We start from the raw sequence: 12,139 nt of genomic DNA on the forward strand, positions 1-12,139 counted from the left end.
TAGCAGATGGACACCCATGAAATGTCGAAAAAGATGCTGGGTATGATGCTCACAGCACCTGGTATTCCCAAGCGGTCTCCCAATCAGGTACTAACCAGGCCGAACCATGCTTGGCTGCCGAGATCGGACGAGATCGGGCCTTTTCAGGGTGGTATGGCCGTGAGCGGTACTGCACTAGCAGATGGACACCCATGAAATGTCGAAAAAGATGCGGGGTATGATGCTCACAGCACCTGGTATTCCCAAGCGGTCTCCCAATTAGGTACTAACCAGGCCGATCCATGTTTGGCTTCCGAGATCGGACGAGATCGGACGAGATCGGGCCTTTTCAGGGTGGTATGGCCGTGAGCGGTACTGCACTAGCAGATGGACACCCATGAAATGTCGAAAAAGATGCGGGGTATGATGCTCACAGCACCTGGTATTCCCAAGCGGTCTCCCAATCAGGTACTAACCAGGCCGGACCATGCTTGGCTACCTAGATCGGGCGAAATCGGGCCTTTTCAGGGTGGTATGGCCGTGAGCGGTACTGCTTTTGCAGATGGACACCCATGAAATGTCGAAAAAGATGCGGGGTATGATGCTCACAGCACCTGGTATTCCCAAGCGGTCTCCCAATCAGGTACTTACCAGGCCGAACCATGTTTGGCTTCCGAGATCGGAGGAGATTGGGCCTTTTCAGGGTGGTATGGCCGTGAGCGGTACTACTCTTGCAGATGGACACCCATGAAATGTCGAAAAAGATGCGGGGCAAGATGCTCACAGCACCTGGTAATCCCAAGCGGTCTCCCAATCAGGTACTAAACAGGCAGAACCCTGCTTGGCTGCCGAGATCGGACGAGATCGGGCGAGATCGGGCCTTATCAGGGTGGTATGGCCGTGAGCGGTACTGCTCTTGCAGATGGACACCCATGAAATGTCGAAAAAGGTGCGGGGTATGATGCTCACAGCACCTGGTATTCCCAAGCGGTCTCCCAATCAGGTACTAACCAGGCCGAACCATGCTTGGCTGCCGAGATCGGACGAGATCGGGCGAGATCGGGCCTTTTCAGGGTGGTATGGCCGTGAGCGGTACTGCTCTTGCAGATGGACACCCATGAAATGTCGAAAAAGATGCGGGGTATGATGCTCACAGCACCTGGTATTCCCAAGCGGTCTCCCAATCAGGTACTAACCAGGCCGGACCATGCTTGGCTTCCGAGATCGGACGAGATCGGGCCTTTTCAGGGTGGTATGGCCGTGAGCGGTACTGCATTAGCAGATGGACACCCATGAAATGTCGAAAAAGATGCGGGGTATGATGCTCACAGCACCTGGTATTCCCAAGCGGTCTCCCAATCAGGTACTAAACAGGCCGAACCATGCTTGGCTGCCGAGATCGGACGAGATCGGGCCTTTTCAGGGTGGTATGGCCGTGAGCGGTACTGCACTAGCAGATGGACACCCATGAAATGTCGAAAAAGATGCGTGGTGTGATGCTCACAGCACCTGGTATTCCCAAGCGGTCTCCCAATCAGGTACTAACCAGACCGAACCATGCTTGGCTTCTGAGATCGGACAAGATCGGGCCTTTTCAGGGTGGTATGGCCGTGAGCGGTACTGCTCATGCAGATGGACACCCATGAAATGTCGAAAAAGATGCGAGGTATGATGCTCACAGCACCTGGTATTCCCAAGCGGTCTCCCAATCAGGTACTAAACAGGCCGAACCATGCTTGGCTGCCGAGATCGGACGAGATCGGACGAGATCGGGCCTTATCAGGGTTGTATGGCCGTGAGCGGTACTGCACTAGCAGATGGACACCCATGAAATGTCGAAAAAGATGCGGGGTATGATGCTCACAGCACCTGGTATTCCCAAGCGGTCTCCCAATCAGGTACTAACCAGGCCGAACCATGCTTGGCCTCCAAGATCGGACGAGATCGGGCCTTTACAGGGTGGTATGGCCGTGAGCGGTACTGCTCTTGCAGATGGACACCCATGAAATGTCGAAAAATATGCGGGGTATGATGCTCACAGCACCTGGTATTCCCAAGCGGTCTCCCAATCAGGTACTAACCAGGCCGAACCATGCTTGGCTGCCGAGATCGGACGAAATCGGGCGAGATCGGGCCTTATCAGGGTGGTATGGCCGTGAGCGGTACTGCACTAGCAGATGGACACCCATGAAATGTCGAAAAAGATGCGGGGTATGATGCTCACAGCACCTGGTATTCCCAAGCGGTCTCCCAATCAGGTACTAACCAGGCCGAACCATGCTTGGCTGCCGAGATCAGACGAGATCGGGCGAGGTCGGGCCTTATCAGGGCGGTATGGCTGTGAGCGGTACTGCTCTTGCAGATGGACACCCATGGAATGTCGAAAAAGATGCGGGGTATGATGCTCACAGCACCTGGTATTCCCAAGCGGTCTCCCAATCAGGTACTAAACAGGCCGAACCATGCTTGGCTTCCGAGATCGGACGAGATCGGGCCTTTTCAGGGTGGTATGGCCGTGAGCGGGACTGCACTAGCAGATGGACACCCATGAAATGTCGAAAAAGATGCGGGGTATGATGCTCACAGCACCTGGTATTCCCAAGCGGTCTCCCAATCAGGTACTAACCAGGCCGAACCATGCTTGGCTTCCGAGATCGGGCGAGATCGGGCCTTTTCAGGGTGGTATGGCCGTGAGCGGTACTGCATTAGCAGATGGACACCCATGAAATGTCGAAAAAGATGCGGGGTATGATGCTCACAGCACCTGGTATTCCGAAGCGGTCTCCCAATCAGGTACTAAACAGGCCGAACCATGCTTGGCTGCCGAGATCGGACGAGATCGGGCCTTTTCAGGGTGGTATGGCCGTGAGCGGTACTGCACTAGCAGATGGACACCCATGAAATGTCGAAAAAGATGCGGGGTATGATGCTCACAGCACCTGGTATTTCCAAGCGGTCTCCCAATCAGGTACTAACCAGGCCGAACCATGCTTGGCTTCCGAGATCGGACGAGATCGGGCCTTTTCAGGGTGGTATGGCCGTGACCGGTACTGTTCTAGCAGATGGACACCCATGAAATGTTGAAAAAGATGCGGGGTATGATGCTCACAGCACCTGGTATTCCCAAGCGGTCTCCCAATCAGGTACTAACCAGGCCGAACCATGCTTGGCTTCCGAGATTGGACGAGATTGGGCCTTTTCAGGGTGGTATGGCCGTGAGCAGTACTGCTCTTGCAGATGGACACCCATGAAATGTCGAAAAAGATGCTGGGTATGATGCTCACAGCACCTGGTATTCCCAAGCGGTCTCCCAATCAGGTACTAACCAGGCCGAACCATGCTTGGCTGCCGAGATCGGACGAGATCGGGCCTTTTCAGGGTGGTATGGCCGTGAGCGGTACTGCACTAGCAGATGGACACCCATGAAATGTCGAAAAAGATGCGGGGTATGATGCTCACAGCACCTGGTATTCCCAAGCGGTCTCCCAATTAGGTACTAACCAGGCCGATCCATGTTTGGCTTCCGAGATCGGACGAGATCGGACGAGATCGGGCCTTTTCAGGGTGGTATGGCCGTGAGCGGTACTGCACTAGCAGATGGACACCCATGAAATGTCGAAAAAGATGCGGGGTATGATGCTCACAGCACCTGGTATTCCCAAGCGGTCTCCCAATCAGGTACTTACCAGGCCGTACCATGCTTGGCTTCCGAGATCGGAGGAGATTGGGCCTTCTCAGGGTGGTATGGCCGTGAGCGGTACTACTCTCGCAGATGGACACCCATGAAATGTCGAAAAAGATGCGGGGCAAGATGCTCACAGCACCTGGTAATCCCAAGCGGTCTCCCAATCAGGTACTAAACAGGCAGAACCCTGCTTGGCTGCCGAGATCGGACGAGATCGGGCGAGATCGGGCCTTATCAGGGTGGTATGGCCGTGAGCGGTACTGCTCTTGCAGATGGACACCCATGAAATGTCGAAAAAGGTGCGGGGTATGATGCTCACAGCACCTGGTATTCCCAAGCGGTCTCCCAATCAGGTACTAAACAGGCCGAACCATGCTTGGCTTCCGAGATCGGGCGAGATCGGGCCTTTTCAGGGTGGTATGGCCGTGAGCGGTACTGCACTAGCAGATGGACACCCATGAAATGTCGAAAAAGATGCGGGGTATGATGCTCACAGCACCTGGTATTCCCAAGCGGTCTCCCAATCAGGTACTAACCAGGCCGAACCATGCTTGGCTGCCTAGATCGGACGAGATCGGGCCTTTTCAGGGTGGTATGGCCGTGAGCGGTCCTGCGCCAGCAGATGGACACCCATGAAATGTCGAAAAAGATGCGGGGTATGATGCTCACAGCACCTGGTATTCCCAAGCGGTCTCCCAATCAGGTACTAACCAGGCCGAACCATGCTTGGCTGCCGAGATCGGACGAGATCGGGCGAGATCGGGCCTTATCAGGGTGGTATGGCCGTGAACGGTACTGCTCTTGCAGATGGACACCCATGAAATGTCGAAAAAGATGCGGGGTCTGATGCTCACAGCACCTGGTATTCCCAAGCGGTCTCCCAATCAGGTACTAACCAGGCCGAACCATGCTTGGCTGCCGAGATCGGACGAGATCGGGCCTTTTCAGGGTGGTATGGCCGTGAGCGGTACTGCACTAGCAGATGGACACCCATGAAATGTCGAAAAAGATGCGGGGTATGATGCTCACAGCACCTGGTATTCCCAAGCGGTCTCCCAATTAGGTACTAACCAGGCCGATCCATGTTTGGCTTCCGAGATCGGACGAGATCGGACGAGATCGGGCCTTTTCAGGGTGGTATGGCCGTGAGCGGTACTGCACTAGCAGATGGACACCCATGAAATGTCGAAAAAGATGCGGGGTATGATGCTCACAGCACCTGGTATTCCCAAGCGGTCTCCCAATCAGGTACTAACCAGGCCGGACCATGCTTGGCTACCTAGATCGGGCGAAATCGGGCCTTTTCAGGGTGGTATGGCCGTGAGCGGTACTGCTTTTGCAGATGGACACCCATGAAATGTCGAAAAAGATGCGGGGTATGATGCTCACAGCACCTGGTATTCCCAAGCGGTCTCCCAATCAGGTACTTACCAGGCCGAACCATGTTTGGCTTCCGAGATCGGAGGAGATTGGGCCTTTTCAGGGTGGTATGGCCGTGAGCGGTACTACTCTTGCAGATGGACACCCATGAAATGTCGAAAAAGATGCGGGGCAAGATGCTCACAGCACCTGGTAATCCCAAGCGGTCTCCCAATCAGGTACTAAACAGGCAGAACCCTGCTTGGCTGCCGAGATCGGACGAGATCGGGCGAGATCGGGCCTTATCAGGGTGGTATGGCCGTGAGCGGTACTGCTCTTGCAGATGGACACCCATGAAATGTCGAAAAAGGTGCGGGGTATGATGCTCACAGCACCTGGTATTCCCAAGCGGTCTCCCAATCAGGTACTAACCAGGCCGAACCATGCTTGGCTGCCGAGATCGGACGAGATCGGGCGAGATCGGGCCTTTTCAGGGTGGTATGGCCGTGAGCGGTACTGCTCTTGCAGATGGACACCCATGAAATGTCGAAAAAGATGCGGGGTATGATGCTCACAGCACCTGGTATTCCCAAGCGGTCTCCCAATCAGGTACTAACCAGGCCGGACCATGCTTGGCTTCCGAGATCGGACGAGATCGGGCCTTTTCAGGGTGGTATGGCCGTGAGCGGTACTGCATTAGCAGATGGACACCCATGAAATGTCGAAAAAGATGCGGGGTATGATGCTCACAGCACCTGGTATTCCCAAGCGGTCTCCCAATCAGGTACTAAACAGGCCGAACCATGCTTGGCTGCCGAGATCGGACGAGATCGGGCCTTTTCAGGGTGGTATGGCCGTGAGCGGTACTGCACTAGCAGATGGACACCCATGAAATGTCGAAAAAGATGCGTGGTGTGATGCTCACAGCACCTGGTATTCCCAAGCGGTCTCCCAATCAGGTACTAACCAGACCGAACCATGCTTGGCTTCTGAGATCGGACAAGATCGGGCCTTTTCAGGGTGGTATGGCCGTGAGCGGTACTGCTCATGCAGATGGACACCCATGAAATGTCGAAAAAGATGCGAGGTATGATGCTCACAGCACCTGGTATTCCCAAGCGGTCTCCCAATCAGGTACTAAACAGGCCGAACCATGCTTGGCTGCCGAGATCGGACGAGATCGGACGAGATCGGGCCTTATCAGGGTTGTATGGCCGTGAGCGGTACTGCACTAGCAGATGGACACCCATGAAATGTCGAAAAAGATGCGGGGTATGATGCTCACAGCACCTGGTATTCCCAAGCAGTCTCCCAATCAGGTACTAACCAGGCCGAACCATGCTTGGCCTCCAAGATCGGACGAGATCGGGCCTTTACAGGGTGGTATGGCCGTGAGCGGTACTGCTCTTGCAGATGGACACCCATGAAATGTCGAAAAATATGCGGGGTATGATGCTCACAGCACCTGGTATTCCCAAGCGGTCTCCCAATCAGGTACTAACCAGGCCGAACCATGCTTGGCTGCCGAGATCGGACGAAATCGGGCGAGATCGGGCCTTATCAGGGTGGTATGGCCGTGAGCGGTACTGCACTAGCAGATGGACACCCATGAAATGTCGAAAAAGATGCGGGGTATGATGCTCACAGCACCTGGTATTCCCAAGCGGTCTCCCAATCAGGTACTAACCAGGCCGAACCATGCTTGGCTGCCGAGATCAGACGAGATCGGGCGAGGTCGGGCCTTATCAGGGCGGTATGGCCGTGAGCGGTACTGCTCTTGCAGATGGACACCCATGGAATGTCGAAAAAGATGCGGGGTATGATGCTCACAGCACCTGGTATTCCCAAGCGGTCTCCCAATCAGGTACTAAACAGGCCGAACCATGCTTGGCTTCCGAGATCGGACGAGATCGGGCCTTTTCAGGGTGGTATGGCCGTGAGCGGGACTGCACTAGCAGATGGACACCCATGAAATGTCGAAAAAGATGCGGGGTATGATGCTCACAGCACCTGGTATTCCCAAGCGGTCTCCCAATCAGGTACTAACCAGGCCGAACCATGCTTGGCTTCCGAGATCGGGCGAGATCGGGCCTTTTCAGGGTGGTATGGCCGTGAGCGGTACTGCATTAGCAGATGGACACCCATGAAATGTCGAAAAAGATGCGGGGTATGATGCTCACAGCACCTGGTATTCCGAAGCGGTCTCCCAATCAGGTACTAAACAGGCCGAACCATGCTTGGCTGCCGAGATCGGACGAGATCGGGCCTTTTCAGGGTGGTATGGCCGTGAGCGGTACTGCACTAGCAGATGGACACCCATGAAATGTCGAAAAAGATGCGGGGTATGATGCTCACAGCACCTGGTATTTCCAGGCGGTCTCCCAATCAGGTACTAACCAGGCCGAACCATGCTTGGCTTCCGAGATCGGACGAGATCGGGCCTTTTCAGGGTGGTATGGCCGTGACCAGTACTGCTCTTGCAGATGGACACCCATGAAATGTCGAAAAAGATGCTGGGTATGATGCTCACAGCACCTGGTATTCCCAAGCGGTCTCCCAATCAGGTACTAACCAGGCCGAACCATGCTTGGCTGCCGAGATCGGACGAGATCGGGCCTTTTCAGGGTGGTATGGCCGTGAGCGGTACTGCACTAGCAGATGGACACCCATGAAATGTCGAAAAAGATGCGGGGTATGATGCTCACAGCACCTGGTATTCCCAAGCGGTCTCCCAATTAGGTACTAACCAGGCCGATCCATGTTTGGCTTCCGAGATCGGACGAGATCGGACGAGATCGGGCCTTTTCAGGGTGGTATGGCCGTGAGCGGTACTGCACTAGCAGATGGACACCCATGAAATGTCGAAAAAGATGCGGGGTATGATGCTCACAGCACCTGGTATTCCCAAGCGGTCTCCCAATCAGGTACTTACCAGGCCGTACCATGCTTGGCTTCCGAGATCGGAGGAGATTGGGCCTTCTCAGGGTGGTATGGCCGTGAGCGGTACTACTCTCGCAGATGGACACCCATGAAATGTCGAAAAAGATGCGGGGCAAGATGCTCACAGCACCTGGTAATCCCAAGCGGTCTCCCAATCAGGTACTAAACAGGCAGAACCCTGCTTGGCTGCCGAGATCGGACGAGATCGGGCGAGATCGGGCCTTATCAGGGTGGTATGGCCGTGAGCGGTACTGCTCTTGCAGATGGACACCCATGAAATGTCGAAAAAGGTGCGGGGTATGATGCTCACAGCACCTGGTATTCCCAAGCGGTCTCCCAATCAGGTACTAACCAGGCCGAACCATGCTTGGCTGCCGAGATCGGACGAGATCGGGCCTTTTCAGGGTGGTATGGACGTGGGCGGTACTGCACTAGCAGATGGACACCCATGAAATGTCGAAAAAGATGCGGGGTATGATGCACACAGCACCTGGTATTCCCAAGCGGTCTCCCAATCAGGTACTAAACAGGCCGAACCATGCTTGGCTTCCGAGATCGGGCGAGATCGGGCCTTTTCAGGGTGGTATGGCCGTGAGCGGTACTGCACTAGCAGATGGACACCCATGAAATGTCGAAAAAGATGCGGGGTATGATGCTCACAGCACCTGGTATTCCCAAGCGGTCTCCCAATCAGGTACTAACCAGGCCGAACCATGCTTGGCTGCCTAGATCGGACGAGATCGGGCCTTTTCAGGTTGGTATGGCCGTGAGCGGTACTGCTTTTGCAGATGGACACCCATGAAATGTCGAAAAAGATGCGGGGTATGATGCTCACAGCAACTGGTATTCCCAAGCGGTCTCCCAATCAGGTACTAACCAGGCCGAACCATGCTTGGCTTCCGAGATCGGACGAGATCGGGCCTTTTCAGGGTGGTATGGCCGTGGGCGATACTGATCTTGCAGATGGACACCCATGAAATGTCGAAAAAGATGCGGGGTATGATGCTCACAGCACCTGGTATTCCCAAGCGGTCTCCCAATCAGGTACTAACCAGGCCGAACCATGCTTGGCTTCCAAGATCGGACGAGATCGGGCCTTTTCAGGGTGGTATGGCCGTGAGCGGTCCTGCGCTAGCAGATGGACACCCATGAAATGTCGAAAAAGATGCGGGGTATGATGCTCACAGCACCTGGTATTCCCAAGCGGTCTCCCAATCAGGTACTAACCAGGCCGAACCATGCTTGGCTGCCGAGATCGGACGAGATCGGGCGAGATCGGGCCTTATCAGGGTGGTATGGCCGTGAACGGTACTGCTCTTGCAGATGGACACCCATGAAATGTCGAAAAAGATGCGGGGTCTGATGCTCACAGCACCTGGTATTCCCAAGCGGTCTCCCAATCAGGTACTAAACAGGCCGAACAATGTTTGGCTTCCGAGATCGGACGAGATCGGGCCTTTTCAGGGTGGTATGGCCGTGAGCGGTACTGCACTAGCAGATGGACACCCATGAAATGTCGAAAAAGATGCGGGGTATGATGCTCACAGCATCTGGTATTCCCAAGCGGTCTCCCAATTAGGTACTAACCAGGCCGATCCATGTTTGGCTTCCGAGATCGGACGAGATCGGACGAGATCGGGCCTTATCAGGGTGGTATGGCCGTGAGCGGTACTGCACTAGCAGATGGACACCCATGAAATGTCGAAAAAGATGCGGGGTATGATGCTCACAGCACTTGGTATTCCCAAGCGGTCTCCCAATCAGGTACTAAACGGGCCAAACCATGCTTGGCTGCCGAGACAGGACGAGATCGGGCCTTTTCAGGGTGGTATGGCCGTGAGCGGTACTGCACTAGCAGATGGACACCCATGAAATGTCGAAAAAGATGCGGGGTATGATGCTCACAGCACTTGGTATTCCCAAGCGGTCTCCCAATCAGGTACTAACCAGGCCGAACCATGCTTGGCTTCCGAGATCGGACGAGATCGGGCCTTTTCAGGGTGGTATAGCCGTGAGCGGTACTGCACTAGCAGATGGACACCCATGAAATGTCGAAAAAGATGCGGGGTATGATGCTCACAGCACCTGGTATTCCCAAGCGGTCTCCCAATCAGGTACTAACCAGATCGAACCATGCTTGGCTGCCGAGATCGGACGAGATCGGGCGAGATCGGGCCTTATCAGGGTGGTATGGCCGTGAGCGGTACTGCTCTTGCAGATGGACACCCATGAAATGTCGAAAAAGATGCGGGGTATGATGCTCACAGCACCTGGTATTCCCAAGCGGTCTCCCAATCAGGTACTAACCAGGCTGAACCATGCTTGGCTTCCGAGATCGGGCGAGATCGGGCCTTTTCAGGGTGGTATGGCCGTGAGCGATACTGCTCTTGCAGATGGACACCCATGAAATGTCGAAAAAGATGCGGGGTTTGATGCTCACAGCACCTGGTATTCCCAAGCGGTCTCCCAATCAGGTACTAACCAGGCCGAATCATGCTTGGCTGCCGAGATCGGGCGAGATCAGGCCTTTTCAGGGTGGTATGGCCGTGAGCGATACTGCACTTGCAGATGGACACCCATGAAATGTCGAAAAAGATGCGGGGTATGATGCTCACAGCACCTGGTATTCCCAAGCGGTCTCCCAATCAGGTACTAACCAGGCCGAACCATGCTTGGCTTCCGAGATCGGACGAGATCGGGCCTTTTCAGGGTGGTATGGCCGTGGGCGGTACTGCTCTTTCAGATGGACACCCATGAAATGTCGAAAAAGATGCGGGGTATGATGCTCACAGCACCTGGTATTCCCAAGCGGTCTCCCAATCAGGTACTAAACAGGCCGAACCATGCTTGGCTTCCGAGATCGGACGAGATCGGGCCTTTTCAGGGTGGTATGGCCGTGAGCGGTACTGCACTAGCAGATGGAAACCCATGAAATGTCGAAAAAGATGCGGGGTATGATGCTCACAGCACCTGGTATTCCCAAGCGGTCTCCCAATCAGGTACTAACCAGGCCGAACCATGCTTGGCTGCCGAGATCGAGCGAGATCGGGCCTTTTCAGGGTGGTATGGCCATGAGCGGTACCGCTCCTGCAGATGGACACCCATGAAATGTCGAAAAAGATGCGGGGTATGATGCTCAGAGCACCTGGTATTCCCAAGCGGTCTCCCAATCAGGTACTAACCAGGCCGAACCATGCTTGGCTTCCGAGATTGGACGAGATCAGGCCTTTTCAGGGTGGTATGGCCGTGAGCGGTACTCTACCAGCAGATGGACACCCATGAAATGTCGAAAAAGGTGCGGGGTATGATGCTCACAGCACCTGGTATTCCCAAGCGGTCTCCCAATCAGGTACTAACCAGATCGAACCATGCTTGGCTGCCGAGATCGGACGAGATCGGGCGAGATCGGGCCTTATCAGGGTGGTATGGCCGTGAGCGGTACTGCTCTTGCAGATGGACACCCATGAAATGTCGAAAAAGATGCGGGGTATGATGCTCACAGCACCTGGTATTCCCAAGCGGTCTCCCAATCAGGTACTAACCAGGCTGACCATGCTTGGCTTCCGAGATCGGGCGAGATCGGGCCTTTTCAGGGTGGTATGGCCGTGAGCGATACTGCTCTTGCAGATGGACACCCATGAAATGTCGAAAAAGATGCGGGGTTTGATGCTCACAGCACCTGGTATTCCGAAGCGGTCTCCCAATCAGGTACTAACCAGGCCGAACCATGCTTGGCTTCCGAGATCGGACGAGATCGGGCCTTTTCGGGGTGGTATGGCCGTGAGCGGTACTGCACTAGCAGATAGACACCCATGAAATGTCGAAAAAGACGCGGGGTATGATGCTCACAGCACCTGGTATTCCCAAGTGGTCTCCCAATCAGGTACTAACCAGGCCGAACGATGCTTGGCTTCCGAGATCGGACGAGATCGGGCCTTTTCAGGGTGGTATGGCCGTAAGCGGTACTGCTCTTGCAGATGGACACCCATGAAATGTCGAAAAAGATGCGGGGTATGATGCTCACAGCACCTGGTATTCCGAAGCGGTCTCCCAATCAGGTACTAAACAGGCCGAACCATGCTTGGCTGCCGAGATCGGACGAGATCGGGCCTTTTCAGGGTGGTATGGCCGTGAGCGGTACTGCAATAGCAGATGGACACCCATGAAATGTCGAAA

The 12,139-nt window shown here is 54.8% G+C and overlaps 68 pseudogenes; all 68 read right to left on the minus strand.

The window, feature by feature from the left end:
• Positions 1-46: 46 nt before the first annotated feature.
• Positions 47-165, minus strand: LOC144186278 (5S ribosomal RNA; annotated as a pseudogene).
• A 56-nt stretch (positions 166-221) lies between these two features.
• On the minus strand, positions 222-350 carry LOC144184640 (5S ribosomal RNA; annotated as a pseudogene).
• A 56-nt stretch (positions 351-406) lies between these two features.
• LOC144185738 (5S ribosomal RNA) lies at positions 407-525 on the minus strand (annotated as a pseudogene).
• Positions 526-581: 56 nt separating this feature from the next.
• LOC144182471 (5S ribosomal RNA) lies at positions 582-700 on the minus strand (annotated as a pseudogene).
• A 56-nt stretch (positions 701-756) lies between these two features.
• LOC144187026 (5S ribosomal RNA) lies at positions 757-885 on the minus strand (annotated as a pseudogene).
• Positions 886-941: 56 nt separating this feature from the next.
• LOC144181908 (5S ribosomal RNA) lies at positions 942-1,070 on the minus strand (annotated as a pseudogene).
• Positions 1,071-1,126: 56 nt separating this feature from the next.
• On the minus strand, positions 1,127-1,245 carry LOC144182756 (5S ribosomal RNA; annotated as a pseudogene).
• Positions 1,246-1,301: 56 nt separating this feature from the next.
• LOC144188770 (5S ribosomal RNA) lies at positions 1,302-1,420 on the minus strand (annotated as a pseudogene).
• A 56-nt stretch (positions 1,421-1,476) lies between these two features.
• LOC144183393 (5S ribosomal RNA) lies at positions 1,477-1,595 on the minus strand (annotated as a pseudogene).
• Positions 1,596-1,651: 56 nt separating this feature from the next.
• On the minus strand, positions 1,652-1,780 carry LOC144184875 (5S ribosomal RNA; annotated as a pseudogene).
• A 56-nt stretch (positions 1,781-1,836) lies between these two features.
• On the minus strand, positions 1,837-1,955 carry LOC144191374 (5S ribosomal RNA; annotated as a pseudogene).
• Positions 1,956-2,011: 56 nt separating this feature from the next.
• Positions 2,012-2,140, minus strand: LOC144184371 (5S ribosomal RNA; annotated as a pseudogene).
• A 56-nt stretch (positions 2,141-2,196) lies between these two features.
• Positions 2,197-2,325, minus strand: LOC144183801 (5S ribosomal RNA; annotated as a pseudogene).
• A 56-nt stretch (positions 2,326-2,381) lies between these two features.
• Positions 2,382-2,500, minus strand: LOC144187577 (5S ribosomal RNA; annotated as a pseudogene).
• Positions 2,501-2,556: 56 nt separating this feature from the next.
• LOC144188470 (5S ribosomal RNA) lies at positions 2,557-2,675 on the minus strand (annotated as a pseudogene).
• A 56-nt stretch (positions 2,676-2,731) lies between these two features.
• LOC144190860 (5S ribosomal RNA) lies at positions 2,732-2,850 on the minus strand (annotated as a pseudogene).
• A 56-nt stretch (positions 2,851-2,906) lies between these two features.
• Positions 2,907-3,025, minus strand: LOC144191081 (5S ribosomal RNA; annotated as a pseudogene).
• A 56-nt stretch (positions 3,026-3,081) lies between these two features.
• On the minus strand, positions 3,082-3,200 carry LOC144182425 (5S ribosomal RNA; annotated as a pseudogene).
• Positions 3,201-3,256: 56 nt separating this feature from the next.
• On the minus strand, positions 3,257-3,375 carry LOC144186289 (5S ribosomal RNA; annotated as a pseudogene).
• A 56-nt stretch (positions 3,376-3,431) lies between these two features.
• LOC144184641 (5S ribosomal RNA) lies at positions 3,432-3,560 on the minus strand (annotated as a pseudogene).
• Positions 3,561-3,616: 56 nt separating this feature from the next.
• On the minus strand, positions 3,617-3,735 carry LOC144183167 (5S ribosomal RNA; annotated as a pseudogene).
• Positions 3,736-3,791: 56 nt separating this feature from the next.
• On the minus strand, positions 3,792-3,920 carry LOC144187027 (5S ribosomal RNA; annotated as a pseudogene).
• Positions 3,921-3,976: 56 nt separating this feature from the next.
• LOC144190155 (5S ribosomal RNA) lies at positions 3,977-4,095 on the minus strand (annotated as a pseudogene).
• Positions 4,096-4,151: 56 nt separating this feature from the next.
• LOC144191335 (5S ribosomal RNA) lies at positions 4,152-4,270 on the minus strand (annotated as a pseudogene).
• A 56-nt stretch (positions 4,271-4,326) lies between these two features.
• On the minus strand, positions 4,327-4,455 carry LOC144183840 (5S ribosomal RNA; annotated as a pseudogene).
• Positions 4,456-4,511: 56 nt separating this feature from the next.
• Positions 4,512-4,630, minus strand: LOC144186301 (5S ribosomal RNA; annotated as a pseudogene).
• Positions 4,631-4,686: 56 nt separating this feature from the next.
• LOC144184642 (5S ribosomal RNA) lies at positions 4,687-4,815 on the minus strand (annotated as a pseudogene).
• Positions 4,816-4,871: 56 nt separating this feature from the next.
• On the minus strand, positions 4,872-4,990 carry LOC144185739 (5S ribosomal RNA; annotated as a pseudogene).
• Positions 4,991-5,046: 56 nt separating this feature from the next.
• On the minus strand, positions 5,047-5,165 carry LOC144182472 (5S ribosomal RNA; annotated as a pseudogene).
• A 56-nt stretch (positions 5,166-5,221) lies between these two features.
• Positions 5,222-5,350, minus strand: LOC144187028 (5S ribosomal RNA; annotated as a pseudogene).
• A 56-nt stretch (positions 5,351-5,406) lies between these two features.
• Positions 5,407-5,535, minus strand: LOC144181909 (5S ribosomal RNA; annotated as a pseudogene).
• A 56-nt stretch (positions 5,536-5,591) lies between these two features.
• Positions 5,592-5,710, minus strand: LOC144182767 (5S ribosomal RNA; annotated as a pseudogene).
• Positions 5,711-5,766: 56 nt separating this feature from the next.
• Positions 5,767-5,885, minus strand: LOC144188771 (5S ribosomal RNA; annotated as a pseudogene).
• A 56-nt stretch (positions 5,886-5,941) lies between these two features.
• LOC144183394 (5S ribosomal RNA) lies at positions 5,942-6,060 on the minus strand (annotated as a pseudogene).
• Positions 6,061-6,116: 56 nt separating this feature from the next.
• Positions 6,117-6,245, minus strand: LOC144184876 (5S ribosomal RNA; annotated as a pseudogene).
• Positions 6,246-6,301: 56 nt separating this feature from the next.
• Positions 6,302-6,420, minus strand: LOC144183032 (5S ribosomal RNA; annotated as a pseudogene).
• A 56-nt stretch (positions 6,421-6,476) lies between these two features.
• LOC144184372 (5S ribosomal RNA) lies at positions 6,477-6,605 on the minus strand (annotated as a pseudogene).
• A 56-nt stretch (positions 6,606-6,661) lies between these two features.
• Positions 6,662-6,790, minus strand: LOC144183526 (5S ribosomal RNA; annotated as a pseudogene).
• Positions 6,791-6,846: 56 nt separating this feature from the next.
• LOC144187579 (5S ribosomal RNA) lies at positions 6,847-6,965 on the minus strand (annotated as a pseudogene).
• Positions 6,966-7,021: 56 nt separating this feature from the next.
• LOC144188471 (5S ribosomal RNA) lies at positions 7,022-7,140 on the minus strand (annotated as a pseudogene).
• A 56-nt stretch (positions 7,141-7,196) lies between these two features.
• On the minus strand, positions 7,197-7,315 carry LOC144190861 (5S ribosomal RNA; annotated as a pseudogene).
• A 56-nt stretch (positions 7,316-7,371) lies between these two features.
• Positions 7,372-7,490, minus strand: LOC144190410 (5S ribosomal RNA; annotated as a pseudogene).
• A 56-nt stretch (positions 7,491-7,546) lies between these two features.
• On the minus strand, positions 7,547-7,665 carry LOC144186312 (5S ribosomal RNA; annotated as a pseudogene).
• A 56-nt stretch (positions 7,666-7,721) lies between these two features.
• Positions 7,722-7,850, minus strand: LOC144184644 (5S ribosomal RNA; annotated as a pseudogene).
• Positions 7,851-7,906: 56 nt separating this feature from the next.
• LOC144183168 (5S ribosomal RNA) lies at positions 7,907-8,025 on the minus strand (annotated as a pseudogene).
• Positions 8,026-8,081: 56 nt separating this feature from the next.
• On the minus strand, positions 8,082-8,210 carry LOC144187029 (5S ribosomal RNA; annotated as a pseudogene).
• A 56-nt stretch (positions 8,211-8,266) lies between these two features.
• On the minus strand, positions 8,267-8,385 carry LOC144182012 (5S ribosomal RNA; annotated as a pseudogene).
• A 56-nt stretch (positions 8,386-8,441) lies between these two features.
• On the minus strand, positions 8,442-8,560 carry LOC144181771 (5S ribosomal RNA; annotated as a pseudogene).
• A 56-nt stretch (positions 8,561-8,616) lies between these two features.
• On the minus strand, positions 8,617-8,735 carry LOC144183812 (5S ribosomal RNA; annotated as a pseudogene).
• Positions 8,736-8,791: 56 nt separating this feature from the next.
• Positions 8,792-8,910, minus strand: LOC144181810 (5S ribosomal RNA; annotated as a pseudogene).
• Positions 8,911-8,966: 56 nt separating this feature from the next.
• LOC144188246 (5S ribosomal RNA) lies at positions 8,967-9,085 on the minus strand (annotated as a pseudogene).
• Positions 9,086-9,141: 56 nt separating this feature from the next.
• On the minus strand, positions 9,142-9,270 carry LOC144183841 (5S ribosomal RNA; annotated as a pseudogene).
• Positions 9,271-9,326: 56 nt separating this feature from the next.
• LOC144191565 (5S ribosomal RNA) lies at positions 9,327-9,445 on the minus strand (annotated as a pseudogene).
• A 56-nt stretch (positions 9,446-9,501) lies between these two features.
• Positions 9,502-9,630, minus strand: LOC144186986 (5S ribosomal RNA; annotated as a pseudogene).
• Positions 9,631-9,686: 56 nt separating this feature from the next.
• Positions 9,687-9,805, minus strand: LOC144186589 (5S ribosomal RNA; annotated as a pseudogene).
• A 56-nt stretch (positions 9,806-9,861) lies between these two features.
• On the minus strand, positions 9,862-9,980 carry LOC144190117 (5S ribosomal RNA; annotated as a pseudogene).
• A 56-nt stretch (positions 9,981-10,036) lies between these two features.
• Positions 10,037-10,165, minus strand: LOC144185901 (5S ribosomal RNA; annotated as a pseudogene).
• Positions 10,166-10,221: 56 nt separating this feature from the next.
• On the minus strand, positions 10,222-10,340 carry LOC144191718 (5S ribosomal RNA; annotated as a pseudogene).
• A 56-nt stretch (positions 10,341-10,396) lies between these two features.
• Positions 10,397-10,515, minus strand: LOC144183723 (5S ribosomal RNA; annotated as a pseudogene).
• A 56-nt stretch (positions 10,516-10,571) lies between these two features.
• LOC144188272 (5S ribosomal RNA) lies at positions 10,572-10,690 on the minus strand (annotated as a pseudogene).
• A 56-nt stretch (positions 10,691-10,746) lies between these two features.
• On the minus strand, positions 10,747-10,865 carry LOC144187580 (5S ribosomal RNA; annotated as a pseudogene).
• Positions 10,866-10,921: 56 nt separating this feature from the next.
• Positions 10,922-11,040, minus strand: LOC144191381 (5S ribosomal RNA; annotated as a pseudogene).
• Positions 11,041-11,096: 56 nt separating this feature from the next.
• LOC144184591 (5S ribosomal RNA) lies at positions 11,097-11,215 on the minus strand (annotated as a pseudogene).
• A 56-nt stretch (positions 11,216-11,271) lies between these two features.
• On the minus strand, positions 11,272-11,400 carry LOC144185902 (5S ribosomal RNA; annotated as a pseudogene).
• A 56-nt stretch (positions 11,401-11,456) lies between these two features.
• LOC144183404 (5S ribosomal RNA) lies at positions 11,457-11,574 on the minus strand (annotated as a pseudogene).
• Positions 11,575-11,630: 56 nt separating this feature from the next.
• On the minus strand, positions 11,631-11,749 carry LOC144190270 (5S ribosomal RNA; annotated as a pseudogene).
• Positions 11,750-11,805: 56 nt separating this feature from the next.
• LOC144189822 (5S ribosomal RNA) lies at positions 11,806-11,924 on the minus strand (annotated as a pseudogene).
• Positions 11,925-11,980: 56 nt separating this feature from the next.
• LOC144190862 (5S ribosomal RNA) lies at positions 11,981-12,099 on the minus strand (annotated as a pseudogene).
• Positions 12,100-12,139: the final 40 nt, after the last annotated feature.

Source organism: Stigmatopora nigra, unplaced genomic scaffold, assembly GCF_051989575.1.
Source record: "Stigmatopora nigra isolate UIUO_SnigA unplaced genomic scaffold, RoL_Snig_1.1 HiC_scaffold_24, whole genome shotgun sequence".
Classification (NCBI taxonomy): Eukaryota; Metazoa; Chordata; class Actinopteri; order Syngnathiformes; family Syngnathidae; genus Stigmatopora; species Stigmatopora nigra.